The 24,812-nt window shown below is 40.5% G+C and overlaps 1 protein-coding gene and 1 long non-coding RNA gene across 4 annotated transcripts in view; one reads left to right on the forward strand and one right to left on the reverse strand.

Moving 5' to 3' along the window:
• The window catches only part of LOC139452503 (phosphatidylinositide phosphatase SAC2-like), a 390,307-nt gene that overhangs the window by 306,185 nt on the left and 59,310 nt on the right, over nt 1–24,812 (forward strand).
• On the reverse strand, nt 10,914–12,684 carry LOC139453011 (uncharacterized). 3 transcript variants are annotated; one of them, XR_011652394.1, is made up of 4 exons: nt 12,448–12,684; nt 12,017–12,196; nt 11,437–11,513; nt 10,914–10,950 (listed from the first exon to the last, which is right to left on the reverse strand). It is a non-coding gene; the product is annotated as an uncharacterized lncRNA (long non-coding RNA). The 3 variants fall into 3 exon arrangements; XR_011652395.1 differs by lacking the exon at nt 10,914–10,950 and having other exon boundaries at nt 11,432–11,513; nt 11,993–12,196; nt 12,448–12,682; XR_011652393.1 differs by lacking the exon at nt 10,914–10,950 and having other exon boundaries at nt 11,432–11,513; nt 12,448–12,676.

The following is a 24,812-nucleotide window of genomic DNA, read 5'->3' on the forward strand; positions in this document are numbered from 1 at the left end:
TTTAACAACTCCTCACAGTAAATTGCGGTACCTGGGCCACCTGGGCCCCCCATTCAAGATGGAGGAGTTTGAGGTAGACCGAGTGCACTGTATTGTTTAGTACTTTGTATATCATGCCTTATTCAGCACAGTTAAATTCTTTCAAGAGACATTTTGTAGATCAGTAATTTGGCAAATGAAAGTAATCTGATATTTTGATTCACATTCAAAAGTTGTTCATCAATAAGACAAATTTAGGTTTTACATTACCCTGTAAAACAACTATAATTTCTGTTGTACTTTTTTGTAATCTGATGCCTCTGATTGGTGCATCATAATTGAACAGTCTCTGAGGCAATCCCACATTTTGGGGGCAGAGATCTTTTCAGAAATAGGTCTTAGGTACATCAAACTCTTTTTTCATTCTAATTTAATTGAATAACAGAACCTCTTTTTTCATTCTAATTTAATTGAATAACAGAATCTATTACACATATCAAAATGAAATCCTTTTTTCACTAAGACTAGTAAATCTATAGAGTGTATTAAGTGGTAATGATTGATAAAAAGGTTTTCAGTTATCTGTTTTGATTGACCTTTTGAAAAAAGAAACATTAAATTGATTTGCATCAGATGTCATCTCACTGGTCATGAAAAGCCTCGTTTCCGGAGCCATGGCTTCAAATCTAAAGATCCTAAAAACGATCTGTATGTATCTTGTTCCTGTTTCTTTGATTAAAGAAATTGCTTTCCATTAGCCAAAAAGACAAATGTTCTTTTTTCTATATTCTTTCTTTTGAAAAAAGTTACATTTTTTAATAGTAACTCAACTTATAAATGTCACAGGAGGAAAAAGGTCCAAACCCTTGGGCTGCTTCTATTTGGTTAGCAAGAAACGTGGCTTCAGAATTCGGAAGGGAAGTAAAGGAAATAGCATTAAATGGTTTAGGTTTATGTTCGAACATTACGTGAATGTTTTTCAACTGGCCATCGGCATATCATTTCTTCTAGGACACCTATGATTGAAAAAACATGTTTAATTTCCCAAAGAACATAATGATGAATGTTTTCTGTTACTTTCATGACATATACATGTTAATACATCCGGATGACAGGATGGTTTTTTTATGTTTTATAATAGCAAGACTTCGTTCACCCATGGATCATCTTACAAGTACTCGTGAATGTTATAGAAAGACGGAAAAGAAATTGCAAGGGTTGTTTTTGCACATGAAATCTTCAAGGTGAAAGGGTCCAGAATCTCCTCTGTCAGCAAAATGGTTTTACCTGTAGGCAGTAAGAGAATATTACAACTGCAGTATTGACTTTGTATTTATAACTGGCCTGTGATATCTCCCACACTGCCTTACACAAATTAATCTCCCCAATTCACACACCTGCCTTATTCACACACATACCCAAACCTACACCAACCCCCAAACCAACTCCATCCCTAAACTCACACACACACCCCATCCCCAAATTCACACCACCCTCAAACTCATACTATGCCCAAACTCTCACCACCCCCAAACTCACACTATGCCCAAACTCACACCTGGTAACCCCCAAACCCACTCCATCCCTAAACTCGCACACACACCCCATCCCCAAATTCACACCACCCCTCAAACTCACACCATGCCCAAACTCTCACCACCCCCAAACTCACACTATGCCCAAACTCACACCTGGTAACCCCCAAACCCACTCCATTCCTAAACTCTCATACACACCCCATCCCCAAACTCTCACCACCCCCAAACTCACACTATGCCCAAACCTACAGCACCCCCAAACCCACACAATGCCCAAACCTACAGCACCCCCAAACCTACTCCATCCCTAAACTTTCACCACCCCCAAACCCACACTATGCCCAAACCTACACCACCCCCAAACCCACTCCATCCCCACTCCATCCCTAAACTCTCACCACCCCCAAACTCACACTATGCCCAAACTCACACCGTTGCTAAACTCACACCAGCCCAAACCATTGCCTACACCCACATGTACACCAACCCTCAACACCAACACCTACATCACACACACACACACTACCACCACACACACTACCTCCAAATCTACAACACCAACACACACTGACTACCCACACCCACATATACACTACCTCCAAACCTACAACAATCACCAATCACCACTACCTCCAAATCACCAATCACCACTACCTCCAAATCACCAATCACCACTACCTCCAAACCCACAACAATCACCAATCACCACTACCTCCAAATCACCAATCACCACTACCTACATATCACCAATCACCACTACCTACAAATCACCAATTACCACTACCTCCAAATCACCAATCACCACTACCTACAAATCACCAATCACCACTACCTACAAATCACCAATCACAAATTACCACTACCTCCAAATCACCAATTACCACTACCTCCAAATCACCAATCACCACTACCTCCAAATCACCAATCACCAATTACCACTACCTCCAAATCACCAATTACCACTACCTCCAAATCACCAATCACCACTACCTCCAAATCACCAATCACCACTACCTCTAAATCACCAATCACCACTACCTCCAAATCACCAATCACCACTACCTCTAAATCACCAATCACCACTACCTCCAAATCACCAATCACCACTACCTCCAAATCACCAATTACCACTACCTCCAAATCACCAATCACAACTACCTCTAAATCACCAATCACCACTACCTCTAAATCACCAATCACCACTACCTCAAAATCACCAATCACCACTACCTCAAATCACCAATGACCAATTACCACTACCTCCAAATCACCAATCACAACTACCTCCAAATCACCAATCACCACTACCTCCAAATCACCAATCACCAACACACATTACCACCAACAGTGCCTTTTAATCTCAGATTTCTTATTCCAGAGCAAGGGCCAAGAACCAGAGATCATTACCTTAGGTATCAAATAACACAAATATGAAGGCTGGTTTCTATTAAATTATGTTTTGCACAAAGCAATAATGAAAGGCCAACACTCTTGTAGGTAATGACATTTAAACCATTGTGAAAGTGGAACTTGTTGTATCACGCTGTTTCTTGGCTTTGCTTGCATGGCACTATGGTTGACCTTTTGGTACTCATGTGATATTAGATTTATACCGCATACGTATGCCCCCTCATGCTGGGGGAGCGGCCCCGACAGTACTCTGGTTTGTCTCCGAGCTCCTTGTGTGGTTGATGACTATTGATCAGTGAATGTTGGTAACTAGGTGGGTAGTATATTGTTATCTGGAATTGAGTAATGTGAACGTCTTGACTTGTGCTGAAGTCAATGGATCGTTCACTTCTTTGGAGGTGCAGCAAAACTTGAGGATGTTTATATATAATCTTGCTGGTTTTCAATCACACATTATCATTTGTAAACATGGACAGAGCCTTGAATAAATACATTCTAGTATTTTGAGAGACTTCAAGGAGAATCATTTGTAAGACAGATTTGACGACTGTTGATTAGTTAGTATTAGTAACTAAGTGTGTAGTATGTTGATGAGTGAGAGTTAGTAGCTAGGTGTGTAGTATATTGTAGTTAGTTGGAAATGAGTGTACTGTTATTTTGCTCGACAAATGTCTTTGGATTGTTCTCTTGATTGGTGGTGAAGTGATGTTATTAGACGTGGACCTAAAAGGGCGGGAGTATATAGTTATACCAAGGCATTCTCTCCTAGAAGAATAGAAGTTCGATTTTGATATGTTTATTTTCTGAAACAAAATAATTTTTTATGCTTTGAAATTAAAAAAGAAACTTTAAATTTTTTTGCGACCTATAACTTGAAAACTGCTTCATGGATTCTTGTCCAATTGGGGGACCAGTTGCTGTACCAATAGGAGAGGACGAGTACAAAATTTGATTTTGATGTGTGTATTTTCTGAAACAATATGTTTGTTTTTTTCATATTTTGAACGAAGAAATATGTTTGAGTCGAGGTCGGGGGTGTTAGTGAGCCCTGCTCACTTTTTGCCCTGTTTTCTTTGGTCCAGCTGGTTTCCCTCGCGACGCTGTGATGAAGAATCCGTCATCAATAGATACATTACAGTATTTGAGGGAGATTGAAAGGAGAAAGACATTTGCAGCTCGTCTAAAGGTGTCTTTATATAGGGTACATCGTGTAGCTGTGATGGACAACGGAAGCCAACAAGTTTAAAAACGAAAGCATGTAGGTATACACGTGGGCGTATATAACACTGGTAAAGGGAAGTACTTATGCATAGATGAATCAACCAACACGACAAAGAACGAGGAAGTGGGCAAAAGAGAATTAGAGAAATATTTAGTGGAAGAATATAGCGTAACAATTGATGAAAGGAACAGCCAGGAAGGTAGTGAATGGATGCATGGCAGGGGATGTCATTTCTGCACAAACAAAAATAATGAATTTACATATATCGTCAGTCAGTTGTTTTCAGCTTTGATATTTCCTACAGTGGGCTGACCCCGTGAAGGGTTACAGTTTTGATCATTATTGAAGGTTATTATCATTGTAGTCCATACCCTCGCAGGTTCCAGAGAAAAATCAAAACTCAAGACCACCGCTTGACTAACATTTAGTCCCAGAAGTACAGATATCTTATTTAAGGATATATATCTACAAAATAAAAAATAAAATCCAATAGAGCCCAGAACAGTGCATAATTTTAGAACTTGGGCAATCGACTTGCCAAATCATTCTAGACTTCAGTTGGGTTCCTTTTTTGAATTTATTTTCTAGGGTATGGGAGATAACTACACTCCTTCCACAACAGGTTCTGTTGTGTTGATTTTGATTAGTCAGAGTATAATATGATATGTTTTCTGAATTCTGTGTCATGTAATTATAATAATTGCAGCTTCACACAAACAGGAGGGGTGGTGGAGTAGCCTTGTGGTCAAAGCATTTGCTTTTCTCAATGAAGACCCGGGTTCGATTCCCCACATGGGTACAGTGTGTGAATCCTATTTCTGGGGTCCTCGCCGTGATATTGCTGGAATATTGCATAAATTCACACTCACTCGGTCAAACAAGAAAGACAGATCTACATATCAAAAACAAGACTACAGTCTCCTATGTCAGATTCAGTTTAGAAAAGGGCAGGTAACTCTAACAACATTTCATTGCTTGACATGCTATATGACATCAGTTTGACAAACACTATGAGAAACTATGAGAGTGTCTGATGGTTGGTAAGAGGTAGATTTCATGACGACTCTTCTCGCTTGATAAATAAGTTCTCATCAATGTATCATTACTCTACCCTTGTGTCAATAACGTCTAACTTTTAATGACCTCCCCAGGGGTTTAAAGGACAGAATAGACCCTGGCATTCTATAATTGTCAACTGTATGGTGATTCTGGTTAGAATGTAGGTCCCCAGCAACCTGTGCTTTGTGCATGATACATAGTCTGTCTTACAGACCCTGATACAAATATATATCAAATACAGCCCATGCAAGTCTATAATGTTTGGCAAGTCTAGATTACTGCAGTATCTGAAAATGAAGAGAGTCACTGGGCTCCCTTTTATTATATTTTTATGAAGATAACTGAACAACTTTTTTTCTGTACGATATGTTCATTTCAGAGACTAGATGTTAGTCTGCATGATACATGTCATCATATCTTATTGTATTGATGTCAGTCACTGCATTGTGCGATCCAAACTCTGATATATTATCCAAATTAGGATTGATTTATTGACCTGCTCCATGACTGGAATATATGTATTTTATGAAAAATCAATCTAGATATATCTACAACAGCAGCTCTAGCCAGCTCTATGAAATCAGCATCAGGAAAATGATTTGTTTTAATTTTAGAGGAGAGAAATGTATTGTGCAATAGAGGATTTGATCAACTATACATTAGCCTAGACTGATTTATTGTAGCAGTAGGTGAGGTCTTAGTCCAACTTCATTTGACTGAGACAATGGAATTTGTACTTGCTATTTCCCATTTAAGACGCTGTTCACAAAATAGTTTGGTTTCACTGCACAGAAATAGCTGACAAATTTGTGGCATATAGTTTGGCAAAATATTACAACTCTTGTGTTGTGTTGGTAATTAAGGTTGGGTAGCCTGGTTGTTCATCAAGAAATGGGTCCTAATCTCACAAGTGTACAACTTTTGGAAACTATTCTTCATATCTTTGAGATTGGTGCCTTGACATCCGCTGTCCCTACAATGGTTCTTAATCTGAGAATAGTATGTTTTAACATACATAGATAATTGTACAAGAGCCATTTTTCAAATAAACCTTAAATTAGTGGGCTAGTACCGTCAAACTAGTGCCATTAGTGACCCCAGTCTAGCAATGACCTGCCCCAAGTGGGATATCGCCCAGACGCTATTATCAATGTGACGTTCCTTCCGGCATATGCAATTACGATAATTTCTTGTTGAGAAGCAATATGGAGTGCGGTGTAAATCAGGCAGTAATGTGTACACAAGTAGAGGAGCTCCGCTGATTAAACCACAGCCAGTACTCACCACAGTGTGTTGGCATCCTAATTAGTGCATAGATTTCTGTGATAATTTGGCCCCTTGTCTGGCAGTGTGTATGATAAAGTCAACTGTAAGCGATACCATCACACGGGTTGACCTCTGAATCAGTTGCTGCTCAGGACCAGTCAATTCCCACTTGAAAGCATCTATGTGTGATTTTGCATCAAAATGTAAATATGAAATGTAGAAAACGCAATGAACTTTATGCAACTGTCCAACACATTGTCAGTGGATGCCCAGCTTTGGCACAAACACGGTACCTTAAGCCACATGATAGTGTTGCTCGATCATTTTGTTACCGTCTTCGCCATGCTTGTGGTTTTGTCACAGAGATCCATCCATGGTGCAACACAGAATATGTATAGGAAAATGATAAATGCAAAATTCTTTGGAATAGGCCCGTATACAGCCTCAGATGCATCCAGGCCAACAAACCTGATCTCTTGTCCTCTTTGATAAATCCAATGAAATCATTTATATTATTGAATTTTCTGTCACTTTTGACACTAATGTGATTGACAAGATTCAGGCCAAACATGGCAAATATGCAGACCTTGCTTTCGAAATGTCATGCTTTCATCCCAAGTACCAAGTTGTCTGTCTCCCCGTTGTTCTTGGTGCCTCAGGTTTGATACCTCCCAATCTGTTGACTGACATTGGGAGAGTACCCGGGTTTGCTACAAGGAATACAGCCCTTCTGACAATCTGGGTAATGCAGATCGCTGCAGTGTTGGGAAGTCTTCTTATTCTCCGAAAAGTTCTGGGTGGGTTTGACTCGGCAGCACTTCATGGGAGAAGCAGCATTTGCCCTGAGCTGATGATGAGCCTAACCAGCCGTCATATAGCTGGAATATTGCTGAGTGCGGCATTAAACAACAAACAAACAAAACATGTGCTTCAGTGTGGGGCTGGAATGAAACCCTAGAAACTCTCAGGAGTTAAGCTGCCAAATGCGGTCACTCATCCACCTACAAAATGAAAGGTTATTGGACAAGTTTAGAGTGTGTATGATTACAGCCTGTCATTCTGCTCAAGAAGCATTGATTTCATTGGCCATAATTTGGGGTTTTTGTGTCATTAAAGCAGGAGAGTGATTTCTACTGAGGTGTTACTTTGGTTCAGAGCAAGAATTAAATGTCTGCCAGAGTTAGCAAAGCTTGTCTTAAACAACCTATAGCTACATAGCACTGTCTCAAACCTTAGATTCTGTGATGACAGACCAGTGTACAGCCTTAGACAAGCTCCACAAACTCTGTAGGTTGTTCAAGACAAGCTTCACAAACTCTGTAGGTTGTTTAAGACAAGCTCCACAATCTCTGTAGGGTGCTTAAGACAAGCTCCACAAACTCTGTAGGTTGTTTAAGACAAGCTCCACAAACTCTGTAGGGTGCTTAAGACAAGTTTCACAAACTCTGTAGGTTGTTTAAGACAAGCTCCACAAACTCTGTAGGTTGTTTAAGACAAGCTCCACAAACTCTGTAGGTTGTTTAAGACAAGCTCCACAAACTCTGTAGGTTGTTTAAGACAAGCTCCACAAACTCTGTAGGGTGTTTAAGACAAGCTCCACAAACTCTGTAGGTTCTTTAAGACAAGCTCCACAAACTCTGTAGGATGCTTAAGACAAGCTCCACAAACTCTGTAGGTTCTTTAAGACAAGCTCCACAAACTCTGTAGGATGCTTAAGACAAGCTCCACAAACTCTGTAGGGTGTTTAAGACAAGCTCCACAAACTCTGTAGGTTCTTTAAGAATCTGTAATGTGAAGGTTCCTGCAGGATACTTATATACACTGTGGGCTACTGCCAGTCTAGGATCTGCTTGTCAAATAAATTTTGAACAACACTAACCAGTCGTCCCAGCTAGATAATTTATACTAGCTAATTTCATGTTTTGTTTTTGGCTCTACCAAATGCAAGGGGAAATCTGGTAGCAGAGAGAGAAATTGTATTTGAAGTTTTCACACACGTTGAACTTTGATGTGAATCCTTTTCTCCCATCTGGTACAACTTATTCAAGCTCTTTCCCTTAAAAAAACTTACAACCTTGACAGTAGACCAGCATTTGGCAGCTACATTTAAATTGAAAAGGAGCCACAGTGAGATGGGACTGGAACCTGTTGAAAATCTAGACTTGCTTCATTTAAGCTATTGCATTACAGTAAGTGCTGGATGAAAGGGTAAATGCTATAGTTCAGGGACTCTGAGACAGACTACCTTGACTTTGGAGTTTAGCCATGTAACGTTTGGGATACACTTCAAAAGCTGTGATTGGGTAATTTGGTTGGGTGATATAGCGAATGGAAAAACAATTTACTTCTGACAAAATGATGCATGTGGATACCACTATAGAAAAATGGTCTTGAACCAGTAGGTCGTGACAGCGGAATGACAAGCGATGTTGTATTATTTTCGGAATTCGGTCATGTATTTCAAGTGAATGTTTTCTATTTGAGATGGAGGAGGAAGGTTTATAGGATATAGGTCACAACAGGGAGTGTGGTTTTCGGCTGCTGGTAGCAATATTCCAGCAACATCACAGCAGGGGATACCAGAAATGTACCCATGTGGGGAGTCGACCCCGGGCCTTCACACGACAGTCAAACACTGTAACCACTAGGCTATCACACTGCCCCTATAGCTAGGACATTATGCTAACCAGTCCTCCTAGGACGCATATGTTGACATCAATAAACCCACTAAGAGATGACATTGTTTTTGTATAAGTTGTGTAAAAAGGCTTGGTGTGGTCTCTGAACCCAAGGCTGCTCAAGGGATTTTGTGATGGGATAGATCCACATCTTTTTATATTTTTTGTTTATGGATCAACAGCCTGGAGGCAAAGCTATCAACAATAATTAAAATTCATTACACTTATTTTCATTTGACTGACATTTTGATTGATTAGGAAAAGTCAAAACCAGGACATAACAATAAAAAAAAAATGTAATTTTTCTAAGTGAAAATTGAGGGAATGCTTAGTGTTGTGTCTGATCACTGCAAACGTCTGATGAAAAAAAGAAACCTATCACTGACAGAAGGGAAGGCTTCCCTTACAAAAAAAAAAGGCCAGAAAAGATGCATCCGAGACCGCCTTAATCATTCCCCGCAAGGCACATTTTTACCTTCTCCACAGGGTCTTAAGGAAGTCTCTAGATATTCCCGGCAAATGTCTCCACACCATCTCGGCAAACTACTCCAACTTGCAGCTTGCTGAGAAGTATCCAAGACTTCCTCACAGTACCTACTGAAGTAGTCTCCGATACTTCCTCAGAATTAACCTTATATGGCTAATTAAATATGCTTTGAACCATCTCGGCAAACCCACTTAGGAAGTCCCTGATTATTCTCCACAAACGTGTGTGACATAATCAAAGATGTTTCTAATGCATCCCCACAACACTTGCAAGGAAGTCTCCAAAGCGTCTTCTCAAACCTATCAGGGGTAATTAAATATGCTTTGAACCATCCCGGGAAACCTTCTAAGAAAGTCCCCGAATAGTCTCCACAAACTATTATTAGGTAATCAAAGATGTTTCTGAAGCATCCCAGCAAAACTTGCAAGGAAGTCTCCGAAGCATCTTCGCAAACCTATCAGGGGTAATTAAATATGCTTTGAACCATCCCGGGAAACCTTCTTAGGAAGTCCCCGAATAGTCTCCACAAACTATTATTAGGTAATCAAAGATGTTTCTGAAGCATCCCAGCAAAACTTGCAAGGAAGTCTCCGAAGCATCTTCGCAAACCTATCAGGGGTAATTAAATATGCTTTGAACCATCCCGGGAAATCTTCTTAGGAAGTCCCCGAATAGTCTCCACAAACTATTATTAGGTAATCAAAGATGTTTCTGAAGCATCCCAGCAAAACTTGCAAGGAAGTCTCCGAAGCATCTTCGCTAAGCTATCAGGGGTAATTAAATATGCTTTGACCCATCCCGTGAAACCTTCTGAGGAAGTCCCTGGTAAGTCCCCACAAACTTGTGTTATGCAATCAAAGATGCTTCTGAAGCATCCCCGCAACACTTGCAAGGAAGTCTCTGAAGTGTCTTCACAAACCTGTCATGGGTAATTTAACATGCTTTAAACCATCCCGGCAAAGTTCTAAGGAAGTCTCCATAACAAAGATGTTTCAGAGACATTTTACCTTTCCATCATTTTCAGTAATACAAAAGATGTGCTTACATCATAATCTAGTCTTTCAACAGCATCCCAGAAGTGTCTGTGAAACATCCTTGCCAAACCTGTACTGTCAAAAATGAGATAACGAAGTTGTATAGTATTCTCTTTATTTGGAGTAAAAACAGCAATAACAAGTAGCCAGAGGTGGACATCATCAACAGAAGATATCATTATATGGTAGCCCTCATATGAAAGTTGAAGTCATCATATGAAAGTGGAAGTCATCCTCGTCCTGGCAGGGGTCGTCATGGAAGCTGTCCTTCAAGAGGCTGAAATGGGATCAAATGTTATTGTATATCAGTGACATAATGAGTGAGTGAGTATGGTTTTACGCCGCTTTTGCGCAATGTTCCAGCAATATCACGGCGGGGGACACCAGAAATGGGCTTCACACAATGTACCCATGTCGGGAATTGAACCCAGGTCTTTGGCGTGACGAACCATCTTTAACCACTAGGCTACCGGACAGCCCCAATCAGTGCCATAAACTAATTACTTTATGTCAGACGTCAAGGAGTGAGTGAGTGAGTGAGTATGGTTTTACGCAGCTTTTAGCAATATTCCAGCAATATCATGGCGGGGGACACCAGATATGAGCTTCACACATTGTACCCATGTCGGGAATCGAACCACTAGGCTACCCGACCGCCCCCAGACGTCAAGGAGACTCATTAAAAACTATTACAAAAATTACTTTTTGGGGGCTACAAAATTACTGATGTTATGGTCAAAGAAACAAACCAAGGCTCATTCACTTGAAGGCATTCCTAAGCGTGCAGATCTTCTTGCTCACCACAAAGTTCCAGTTGTTTTTTCTTTGCCGGTTTCAGAACTGATGAAAAAATAACATGTTACACGGGATGATAAATCAAAGCTTCATAATTCATGATACAGTAAAAAAAAATTGCAAACAACATAAGAGCATTAAAATTGCACTCAGGTGAAATGGTTCCAGTCCAAATGTATGATGACTTGAAAGTTACAAAACTTACCACTTGTACCAAAACGAGATTTTAAATGATGTCAATTAGTTAACATCTTGTGATTAGATATTCACTTAATATTGATATGTCCATGTAAGCTGACCAAAGTATTACACATTCAAATGTCATTGTGTTCTAGAAAAATGTAAAAAATGGTTTTGACATTTACTAGTATTCATATTGGCTCAAAAGTTAAACACAGGAAGGATATTTAGATTGTAAAACCTATTGATTCCTTACTATGATTCTGATATTAAATTATAAAAATTAAACCTTTAGTTTCATAACTTTTTTAGTTACAGCTCCATTAACCTGAAATGAAATTTACCTGACACTTAACAAAGATACTGACCTTCGAGTACCACATCGGTGTCGGTAGCATCGTAAAAACACCAAGTTGTTGGCCACCAGGCAGCAACTGGCTTCTTTTCCTTGATCCCTTCTCATGAAACAGGCACATCAGCAGGAGTTCACGTCTTCCTATGAAGTATCGTTCCTTTTTTGTCTTCAAAAATCACCACAAGGAAGGGGGCTGAAAAATCAAGTTGCATTCATTAATAACCTAAAACTAAAAGGCGGGTATTGCTGGTCACAAAACAAAGTTGACACAGGCAACTTTGCCAAAATTTCAACAACCTGGTGCCAGTCCAAAACGTAATTCAGGATCTATACCGCGATGGCGATGGAGCATGTCGACGGGGAAAACGATAAGACCACAACATTTACTGGGAACATATATCTATTTCAAACAAACGTTACAAAACATGAGTTTCCCTTACTTACGAGTTCTTAAAAAAATATCAACCAACATCCTCGTTATAAAACAGCAGGTTACAAAATGGCGGCGATTTCCGTACTAATTACCATACAACAATGGACATTTGTTTGTAAAAAAAACTAAGTTTTAATTTCAAATACAACTTAAGATAAATAGAGTTTAACATAATACAAATATATAATTTGTTATCTATTAATTCAATAATTTTATAAACTTATAACTACAGTCTGCGATCATATTTCACATTTCAGTGACCAGATACATAATTTGTTTTGAAGAAATATTTTTTTATCTCAGTCCCACATCGGTGCTCTCCGTAAATTTTACGGAGAACCACGATGTGATCGAAACATGAAATCTGAAAGGCCTGCGCAATATTACAAAATTACATCTGCGCCTATTATTTTTCATAAATAGTCCCAAATTAGATCAGTTTGAGGTTCCAAATTAGAACATAAATTTACGATTTATAAATTGAGCTTGAAAAAAGATTTCTCTTTCAGCGAATGCTAAAACTAAGTTCAATATCTAAGTGAGAATTGGTTTGGATCGGGGGTCGTTTCGGTGGATTATTTAGCATAATTGTTATGGAGACAATATAGAGGGCTATATCTTAAAAATATATTTATGTAACACAAACAGATCTAAAGTGTACCTACCGTTTGTTCAGGAACATACGTTGTCATCCTTGCTGAACTCAGAGTCGGCGTAGATTCTATCTCGATGAAGGTTTGGTGACTTTCTTTTTCAGTTTTTCTTCTCTTTCAAATTACTATTTTTTATCGATAGATTAAAATATTATTCACTAGATCTATTTCCCGCAATGTTATTGAAAATAGAATTCTCCGACACACACTTTGACAATGGGTCCACATCGAACAAGTCAAAGAGCAAAATAAAAACGTGTCAATCAAATCTTTAGATTATATTTTACAAAGTAATAAATGAAATCAACAAAATTATTTATCTGTCTAATTATTAAGTTGTCAAACTTAGATATATTTTATCATTTCCATCTTTTCGTGCGATCGCGTGTGATGCGAGTCAAATGGCATCGCGGCTTTTAATAGTTTTATCGCCTCGATTTCTCCACAATGTTTAATGCCAAATATATGCAAGAAAAATCTTTGTCTCAGCTCGTAACCTGGCACGATACATCGACGAAGTTTCATATCTTTAATATAGATCGCGATTTCCTGCTTAAAACGTTCAGAACAACACGATTTAACAAAAACATTTCGTCAAAGTCTGATATACACGAGTGCCGTTGCTGTAATTGGTTGTATAAGGTCACGTGCTCAATTTGACCAATCACGAATCTTATAGCAGATTTCGACAAGAAAGCGTCACCAGAAACCAATAAAATAGCATGTTATAGTAATGTAAATACTCAAGGCGAGTTGACTATCGTGTAGATGACAAAATAAACGTTGAAGATAATGGTGTGTCACATGGTACGTGTTATTCATGCGAAGCTTCGAAAACGGAGATATTTCTTCATGCTACAGAGTGGACAGCCACTGTCATCGGGAAAATGATGACAGATATTATTAATAATTCTTTTAAAAATAATTTTCCGATTAGAGTCTAGATCTACGTATACAATAAATATGAAAAACAACAACAACAATAAATAGGTAGATCCACGGACGTATATATACGTCTTTGGTAGATCTAAGTTCTGAAAATCGTCAAATTTTTGTTTCCTCTGTCCTTATTCTGGACGTTATGAATGTGTTAGCTTGGATTATTTTTATTTACAACACACTTAATTTAGTTGTAAATGCATCATTTAAATAATGTGATAAACATAACTTTCATTTGGGTAGGGTTGGGGGTGGGGTGGGGGGGGGGGGGGGTGGGGGGGGGTGAAGAGGGACCACACCCAATGGACACAGAACAGCTACAATTAAAATATACCAGTTGTGAACAGAAGCTCATAAATCCTGAGACTATTATAACTGGTATTGCAGTACTTACTAAGGTACAAAGGCAATGGGTAACTTGAGTGATGTGTTTGAATTTTCTGATTGATCATTCATTCTAAGTATAATTTAACTTGAATAAACACTTTGACAGTCACTTGACTTGTATTTGAATTATGATTATAACCATTAAAACAGCCAATCATGTATTTCCTGGCACACCTAAAAATGTGATGGCACACTTAATTTGGCATAATTGTGCCCATTGGCAAACTTGAAATAAATTTAATTTCGATCCCTGTTATGTATATCTTGGGCCACAAATCAGCCACTATGTCTACAAGTAATATTACTTTATGTTGCCTTTTCTTATATACCTTTTTCTGAGGAGACTGTTATATGGCACACAGACACTTTACTTTCTGATTGGAATTTATGAATATATTGTACATTTCTTTCTTTTTTTCTGATTATTGCATACTGATAATTCCTGCATTTGTTTTAACTGTATTTAATAGAAATATACCTCGAAGCATTAATTGTGTTGGGTATTTAATTATTAATGTCCTTGCTGACATATATAGGATTTCTAATTCATTGCATGTGAATGTTTTAGAGAAAGAGCTTTAGTATTATCCTTAAAGAAAATTCAAAATAAATAATAATGATCATGTCATCTCTTCCAAGCAAGGGACCTAGTTTTCCGAGATCTTGACTAAAGCTCAATGTATTGATCTGTATCAATTGAAAGGAAGTCTTTGAAAGATATATACTTACAATATAGTTTTGGCTAGTGAGGATGCATTCACATCATCATTGCAAACCGGTTATCAAGTTGCCTTGTGAGGAAGTCTCTGAATAGTCTTTGCAAAGTTCTTTCGAAGATTTCCACAAGCAAAGAAGACTCCACAGTATCTTTTCAATTTTGTTTATTTGTAAAGAAGTCTCCGAAAAGTCCCCACAAATGTTTTTGTGGGGTCTTCGTTAGTGAGAATGCACTCAATACATCCTTGCAAACAGTCAGCTATTTTATTGCCTTATGAGGAAGTCTCCGAATAGTCCTCACAAAGTCTTTGTGCGGTCTTCGCTAGCGAGGATGCACTGATACATCTTTGCAAACCTTCAGCTACTTTATGGCCCTTCTGAGGAAGTCTCCGAATAGTCTTTGCAAAGTTGTTTTGAAGGTCTTCGCTAGCGAAGACATATCGGAGACATCTTAAGAGATCTCCTAAGACATCCCCTGCTAGTGGAGATGCACTAGAAACGTCATCGGTAGGTTAATGCCTTTGTGGGGAAGTACTTGATTATTCCCCAGAATAGTCTTCGATGGGTCTCCGCAAAGTCTCGGCTAGCCGAGACCATAAAAATTGGCTAAAATCCCACAAAAGATGCATCGGGACGGTCTCGGGGCGGTCTTGGGTACATCTTTTCTGGTTTTTTTTTTTTGTAAGGGTTGGTACTGTGTAGACAGTAAACATACAGTCGAACCCATTGTCTTGGACTCTGGGGATCAGGGAAATAGTTCTACCTATCCAGGGTTTGACACAGCTGACTTTTTCTTATCCCCATCTGACCTAGCCATCAGTCAACAGAAAGCAAACGTCCTGCATTGTGCTTGTTCTGGATAAATAAAGACAGAATCATTTGTCATATCTACATTTATGCATCTTGTATCCATACTGCTTGTTTATTAATCATGACATCATATGACTTGTGATGCAATGATACAACTTATCAGGGTATGTTTTGGGGTCAAATCATGGGAAGCTGGAGCCAATACCATTACAGACCTATATTGGTGATACCATGTATAGACTGGGGATGAAAAACAATGTCCAAGTACTACAATGTCTTCATTTCAGCTGTCACAAGTTACTCCAAAACATTTTGCTGGCTGGAAGGGAAAATAACATGGTTCAGGGACTGTGAGATGGGAGACTCAGAACCTGTGGAAAATCTAGACTTGCTTCACTTAGGGCTACAGCATTACAGTAAGGGCTGGCTGGAAGGGAAAATAATATGGTTCAGGGTCTGTGAGATGGGAGACTTAAAAACCTGTGGAAAATCTAGACTTGCTTCACTTAGGGCTACAGCATTACAGTAAGGGCTGGCTGGAAGGGAAGATAACATGGTTCAGGGACTGTGAGATGGGAGACTCAGAACCTGTGGAAAATCTAGACTTGCTTCACTTAGGGCTACAGCATTACACCGAGAGCTGGCTGGAAGGGAAAATAACATGGTTCAGGGACTGTGAGATGGGAGACTCAGAACCTGTGGAAAATCTAGACTTGCTTCACTTAGGGCTACAGCATTACAGTAAGGGCTGGCTGGAAGGGAAGATAACATGGTTCAGGGACTGTGAGATGGGAGACTCAGAACCTGTGGAAAATCTAGACTTGCTTCACTCAGGGCTACAGCATTACAGTGAGGGCTGGCTGGAAGGGAACATAACATGGTTCAGGGTCTGTGAGATGGGAGACTCAGAACCTGTGGAAAATCTAGACTTGCTTCACTTAGGGCTACAGCATTACAGTAAGAGCTGGCTGGAAGGGAAAATAACATGGTTCAGGGTCTGTGAGATGGGAGACTCAGAACCTGTGGAAAATCTAGACTTGCTTCACTCAGGGCTACAGCATTACAGTGGGAGCTGGCTGGAAGGGAAAATAACATGGTTGAGGGACTGTGAGATGGGAGACTCAGAACCTGTGGAAAATCTAGACTTGCTTCACTTAGGGCTACAGCATTACAGTAAGGGCTGGCTGGAAGGGAAAATAACATGGTTCAGGGTCTGTGAGATGGGAGACTTAAAAACCTGTGGAAAATCTAGACTTGCTTCACTTAGGGCTACAGCATTACAGTAAGGGCTGGCTGGAAGGGAAAATAACATGGTTCAGGGTCTGTGAGATGGGAGACTTAAAAACCTGTGGAAAATCTAGACTTGCTTCACTTAGGGCTACAGCATTGCAGTAAGGGCTGGCTGGAAGGGAAGATAACATGGTTCAGGGACTGTGAGATGGGAGACTCAGAACCTGTGGAAAATCTAGACTTGCTTCACTTAGGGCTACAGCATTACACCGAGAGCTGGCTGGAAGGGAAAATAACATGGGTCAGGGACTGTGAGATGGGAGACTCAGAACCTGTGGAAAATCTAGACTTGCTTCACTTAGGGCTACAGCATTACAGTGAGAGCTGGCTGGAAGGGAAAATAACATGGTTCAGGGACTGTGAGATGGGAGACTGAGAACCTGTGGAAAATCTAGACTTGCTTCACTTAGGGCTACAGCATTGCAGTAAGGGCTGGCTGGAAGGGAAGATAACATGGTTCAGGGACTGTGAGATGGGAGACTCAGAACCTGTGGAAAATCTAGACTTGCTTCACTTAGGGCTACAGCATTACACCGAGAGCTGGCTGGAAGGGAAAATAACATGGTTGAGGGACTGTGAGATGGGAGACTGAGAACCTGTGGAAAATCTAGACTTGCTTCACTTAGGGCTACAGCATTACAGTGAGAGCTGGCTGGAATGGAAAATAACATGGTTCAGGGTCTGTGAGATGGGAGACTTAAGAACCTGTGGAAAATCTAGACTTGCTTCACTTAGGGCTACAGCATTACAGTAAGGGCTGGCTGGAAGGGAAGATAACATGGTTCAGGGACTGTGAGATGGGAGACTTAAAAACCTGTGGAAAATCTAGACTTGCTTCACTTAGGGCTACAGCATTACAGTAAGGGCTGGCTGGAAGGGAAAATAACATGGTTCAGGGTCTGTGAGATGAGAGACTTAAGAACCTGTGGAAAATCTAGACTTGCTTCACTTAGGGCTACAGCATTACAGTAAGAGCTGGCTGGAAGGGAAAATAACATGGTTCAGGGTCTGTGAGATGGGAGACTCAGAACCTGTGGAAAATCTAGACTTGCTTCACTCAGGGCTACAGCATTACAGTGGGAGCTGGCTGGAAGGGAAAATAACATGGTTGAGGGACTGTGAGATGGGAGACTCAGAACCTGTGGAAAATCTAGACTTGCTTCACTTAGGGCTACAGCATTACAGTAAGGGCTGGCTGGAAGGGAAAATAACATGGTTCAGGGTCTGTGAGATGGGAGACTTAAAAACCTGTGGAAAATCTAGACTTGCTTCACTTAGGGCTACAGCATTACAGTAAGGGCTGGCTGGAAGGGAAAATAACATGGTTCAGGGTCTGTGAGATGGGAGACTTAAAAACCTGTGGAAAATCTAGACTTGCTTCACTTAGGGCTACAGCATTACAGTAAGGGCTGGCTGGAAGGGAAGATAACATGGTTCAGGGACTGTGAGATGGGAGACTCAGAACCTGTGGAAAATCTAGACTTGCTTCACTTAGGGCTACAGCATTACACCGAGAGCTGGCTGGAAGGGAAAATAACATGGGTCAGGGACTGTGAGATGGGAGACTCAGAACCTGTGGAAAATCTAGACTTGCTTCACTTAGGGCTACAGCATTACAGTGAGAGCTGGCTGGAAGGGAAAATAACATGGTTCAGGGACTGTGAGATGGGAGACTCAGAACCTGTGGAAAATCTAGACTTGCTTCACTTAGGGCTACAGCATTGCAGTAAGGGCTGGCTGGAAGGGAAGATAACATGGTTCAGGGACTGTGAGATGGGAGACTCAGAACCTGTGGAAAATCTAGACTTGCTTCACTTAGGGCTACAGCATTACACCGAGAGCTGGCTGGAAGGGAAAATAACATGGTTGAGGGACTGTGAGATGGGAGACTGAGAACCTGTGGAAAATCTAGACTTGCTTCACTTAGGGCTACAGCATTACAGTGAGAGCTGGCTGGAATGGAAAATAACATGGTTCAGGGTCTTTGAGATGGGAGACTTAAGAACCTGTGGAAAATCTAGACTTGCTTCACTTAGGGCTACAGCATTACAGTAAGGGCTGGCTGGAAGGGAAGATAACATGGTTCAGGGACTGTGAGATGGGAGACTTAAAAACCTGTGGAAAATCTAGACTTGCTTCACTTAGGGCTACAGCATTACAGTAAGGGCTGGCTGGAAGGGAAAATAACATGGTTCAGGGTCTGTGAGATGAGAGACTTAAGAACTTGTGGAAAATCTAGACTTGCTTCACTTAGGGCTACAGCATTACAGTAAGGGCTGGCTGGAAGGGAAAATAACATGGTTCAGGGTCTGTGAGATGGGAGACTTAAGAACCTGTGGAAAATCTAGACTTGCTTCACTTAGGGCTACAGCATTACAGTAAGAGCTGGCTGGAAGGGAAAATAACATGGTTGAGGGACTGTGAGATGGGAGACTCAGAACCTGTGGAAAATCTAGACTTTCTTCACTTAGGGCTACAGCATTACAGTGGGAGCTGGCTGGAAGGGAAAATAACATGGTTGAGGGACTGTGAGATGGGAGACTTAAGAACCTGTGGAAAATCTAGACTTGCTTCACTTAAGGCTACAGCATTACAGTAAGGGCTGGCTGGAAGGGAAAGCAATATGGTTCAGGGACTGTGAGATGGGAGACTCAGAACCTGTGGAAAATCTAGACTTGCTTCACTTAGGGCTACAGCATTACAGTGAGAGCTGGCTGGAAGGGAAAATAACATGGTTGAGGGACTGTGAGATGGGAGACTGAGAACCTGTGGAAAATCTAGACTTGCTTCACTTAGGGCTACAGCATTACACCGAGAGCTGGCTGGAAGGGAAAGCAATATGGTTGAGGGACTGTGAGATGGGAGACTCAGAACCTGTGGAAAATCTAGACTTGCTTCACTTAGGGCTACAGCATTACAGTAAGGGCTAGCTGGAAGGGAAAATAACATGGTTCAGGGACTGTGAGATGGGAGACTGAGAACCTGTGGAAAATCTAGACTTGCTTCACTTAGGGCTACAGCATTACAGTAAGGGCTGGCTGGAAGGGAAAATAACATGGTTGAGGGACTGTGAGATGGGAGACTCAGAACCTGTGGAAAATCTAGACTTGCTTCACTTAGAGCTACAGCATTACAGTAAGGGCTGGCTGGAAGGGAAAATAACATGGTTGAGGGTCTGTGAGATGGGAGACTCAGAACCTGTTGAAAATCTAGACTTGCTTCACTTAGGGCTACAGCATTACAGTAAGGGCTGGCTGGAAGGGAAAATAACATGGTTGAGGGTCTGTGAGATGGGAGACTCAGAACCTGTGGAAAATCTAGACTTGCTTCACTTAGGGCTACAGCATTACAGTAAGGGCTGGCTGGAAGGGAAAATAACATGGTTGAGGGTCTGTGAGATGGGAGACTCAGAACCTGTGGAAAATCTAGACTTGCTTCACTTAGGGCTACAGCATTACAGTAAGGGCTGGCTGGAAGGGAAAGCAATATGGTTGAGGGACTGTGAGATGGGAGACTCAGAACCTGTGGAAAATCTAGACTTGCTTCACTTAGGGCTACAGCATTACAGTAAGGGCTGGCTGGAAGGGAAAGCAATATGGTTCAGGGACTGTGAGGCAGAGAAGGTAAAACTTAGAAGGGTAACTCTGTCTGAGGCCAACTGACAAACAGGAAATCAATTTGTATCAGCCTTAGAAATGTTTTCCCCATCAATTCCCATTTTGGATTATTCCTAGTTTCATGAGCTGATGGCGCTGTGAAGTCACAGGTACCCAAGCCGTTTGTCTGTGACAATTTAACAGTCATGAGGGGCCAGTGGAAGCCATTATTGGTAATGATAGGGATTGGTTCCCCTGTGATAGGAAGAAATTATGAAAGAGTGTTATTATCAATTTTGAAATATTGTCATTTGTGGCAATTGTTAGCGGATGTGACTGCCATGAATATTTTACATCTGTCTGATTGGCTGATCAGTATTGATGGCTGTGTGGATGTATCGCGATGGCTAGACAGGATGGGGTCAGAGGTCAGTTTCAAAGGGCACAAGGTCATGTTTCTTTTCATTTCCTTTTATTGGTTGTAAAACCTATATTGGCAGAGATGGAAAAAATCATTTTGTCCGCTCTCCGATTAATTTTTTAAAGGGATAGGGTCGTATGGTATTGGCATCTTTCCTGAAGTTTCAAGTATTTCTCTTTCTGAAGCTAGAAATGTCAGCATTGTTTGTCTGAGGTGTGTTTTGTATTGTTTCATTTTTGACATGTGTCAGTGGAAATGGAGTGAGTGAGTGAGTGAGTGAGCAGTGTTCCAATTACATCACGGCGTGTCAGCTGAATGTGGGAGGACAGAAACAAGTGATGCAGGTCTCAGACGTTTATCACGTTAGGGTATGGTGATGACAAACCTAGAAACATAATTGAAGTGAACCGGGATTCAAACGCAAAATCATAGGTTCCCCCAAAGTGGAAATAAAGGAATATTGAAAAAACATAAGTGGAATGTGGGGTAGCCAGGTGGTTAAAGCGTTGGCTTATCACACCAAAGACCTAGGTTTGATTCCCCACATGGTACACCATTGTTAATGTCCCTGCAAAGGCATTGTGGGAACAGTGTTAAAGTGCCATAAAACAAAACTTGCTCACAAGTATATTATGAAACATGATTTGTTATTTCTTCCATCTCGTGTTAAATCATTTTTTGATAACACAGTACCTGATAAACTATATTCCTGTTAATCGCTCGGCTCCTATTGGCATCCTCTGACTAACTACTACGCCTATCTGTATGTAAATCTCTATAAGCAACTCTTACTAAACTCGAAATGTTAGATATTGGCCCATATTATATTTGCATAAAAACACAGCAGTATGGAAGGGTTATATATTTGTTTAGAGTAAAGTATGTTTATAACAAACAAGTTTATAACGAACTGACGGATATAACAGACTGGGTTTTTTGGTCCCGACCATTTACTGTATATATGATGTATACATGCTTATAATGAACTATGGGGGGCACGGGTGGCCCAGTCGTCTAAGGCGCCGCGATTCGCTGTGCAGAGTTGCGTCCCTTGGGCACGCCAGAAACCTATGATTGTGGGTTCGAATCCCGGTTCACCCCGATTGTGTTTCCTTGTTTGTCAGCTCCATACCCATGCTCGTGGGTTTCACCGAAGTGGTAAATGTCTGAGACCTGCATCAGTTCGGGCTTTCCTCCCACATGAAGCTGACACGCCGTGATATAACTGGAATACTGTTAAAAGCGGCGTTAAACCCAACTCACTCAATCACTCACTATAATGAACTATGGTTATAGTGAACTAGAATTAGTGGTCCCTTTGAGGTCGTTATAACCTTGTGGCTCTCATCAAAGTCTGAACCAAGTTTGTTCCCCACCGCTTAATCTCAGACAACAAATTATCTTTTTTTGTATGTTTTTATAAGCACTCCCTATGTCAATTTTCTGAGCACCCAGGACACTTTTGGTATGGACTTAGGATGTTTTGTCACCTGAAGTGAAAGAATTGCACACAGTTATTCTACTTCAATATCACTTCACTCACCAGTTCTACTCGAAGTAGCAAGTCAATTATTTTTTAGAGAAAATCGAATCATCACTGCCCCTTTAAAAGACACCTGGATCACGATTGAAGCTGAACTCATCACTGATGCAGGAGCTGGGAGTCAGTGTCTGATTGGTCAGTCCCCAGGGTGTCTTCAAGACAGGTGATGCCACAGTCCTATACGTGTAGAGATGTACATGTGGATTATATATTATATCTGTGGAGTAGATTGTTATATGTAAAGATCGTGGAGTTTATGAAGAACGATAAACCTCGAACATTTGAAAACTTGTGATTGGAAATAGTAACATGCCTAACATTATTTAATGATAACAACATTGGTGCATAATAACTTTATTGATCATTTATAACATTAATGGCTGTAGTTGTGGCAACTTCCAAACTTTCGGGAAGTTGTAATCTATCGGACTTTCATTCAGATGATGTTTCTGACAGATCACGATCTGAAAAATACAATCATGAAAGTGTATCCCGTGGATAAGCCGACTCCTTTCCACAGAATCTTTTTCTGGTCCTCAAAATTTGGCTTATCTGCGGACATATACGGTATTGCCAGCCTCTCTTTGTTCTACAGGCGGATGTAGAAGTATCTCAACTTCGAGTGATTATATTGTAAGGCTATCAATATTTGATTCCTAAGTTAAAAAGTTTGAGTTCGTTAAAGGAGTAATTGTGTTTCATGAAGCTGTGATGTCTACAAAGCAGGAAAGTTACAGGGTAGTAGGTTAGTACAGTGGTTAGAGGTTTGACCAGTCAGTCAGGGTTCGATACCCCTCTGAGTGCAGTGTGTTTCCCCCTGCCATTATGGCTGCAATAATGGCTGCAATAATGGCTATTGACAACATCTACTTGTTCGTAACGACGTTTCAGGGCTACTTCATCTGATGAAGCAGCAAGAAGTACCGATGAATCATCATTACGAACAAAAAAGAAGTTGTTATCCATAAAAATTTCATGTCTTCATGTTGTTCCAACTTCTAAATGCCTATCAAGGACTTGATAATTTTTGAGGTACTCATTTCTTGTAGATTTTAAGATTAGTGTTCAACAGACTGGGTTCAAAACCATCTCATTCAGTGTAGAAAGCTAAGGATACCGCAGTGGGCTTGTTATATCAGGCGCTGGCATTTTTTAGTGTACCTGGTAAAAGGGAGGTAACTCTATTTGAAAATACGTTCATCAAATAAAATCTTGTAGAGATTGTATGTTTGCTTCACTGGCATGTATTATATGGAATTAAAGGACTGTTGGTTGCCACATACTTTCATTCCATTTGGCAAATATATTATTATCCCCCACCACGAAGTGCGGTGGGGGATATAAGAATGGAGTTCATCCATCCGTCCGTCCGTATATGAATGGGGACAAATTTTCTCGAAAACTGTTTAAGTTTGAGAAATAAAATTTTACACACTCATGTTCCAGGTAACGATCTTTAATAACTTGGTGTCTTAACTTTATTTTTTACAGGGGTAAAATATGTCTTCAGCAACTCATGCCTGCCGTAAGAGGCAATTATGCTTATCGTAAGACGCGACTAACAGGATCGGGTGGTCAGGCTTGCTGACTTGGTTGATGCAAGTCATCATATCATCATATAATATTTAGTGTATGGATCAATGCTCATGATGTCAATCACTGGATTGTCTGGTCCAGACTCGATTATTTACAGATCGCTGTCATATAGTTGAAATATATTGCTGAGTGTTGTGTTAAACAACAAACAAACAAACAAACAAACAAAACATGTGCTTCAGTGTGGGGCAGGATTGAAGCCCTAGAAACACACACACACACACACACACACCACGCCACGCCACGCCACGCCACACCACACCACACCACACCACACCACACAGAGTGTATAGTGACAGATATAGTGTGCACCGGTTAACCCGGAAACATATTTATCCTGCAGTGGTTGATTGATTCACTTGTCTTGGATCAGCTTCAAGTTGTCAACAGGAGAATGAAAAAAGCTGAGAATAAGTAAACAACT

The sequence above is a fragment of the Haliotis cracherodii genome, unplaced genomic scaffold (genome assembly GCF_022045235.1).
Source record: "Haliotis cracherodii isolate W230 unplaced genomic scaffold, xgHalCrac1.p SCAF_9, whole genome shotgun sequence".
Classification (NCBI taxonomy): Eukaryota; Metazoa; Mollusca; class Gastropoda; order Lepetellida; family Haliotidae; genus Haliotis; species Haliotis cracherodii.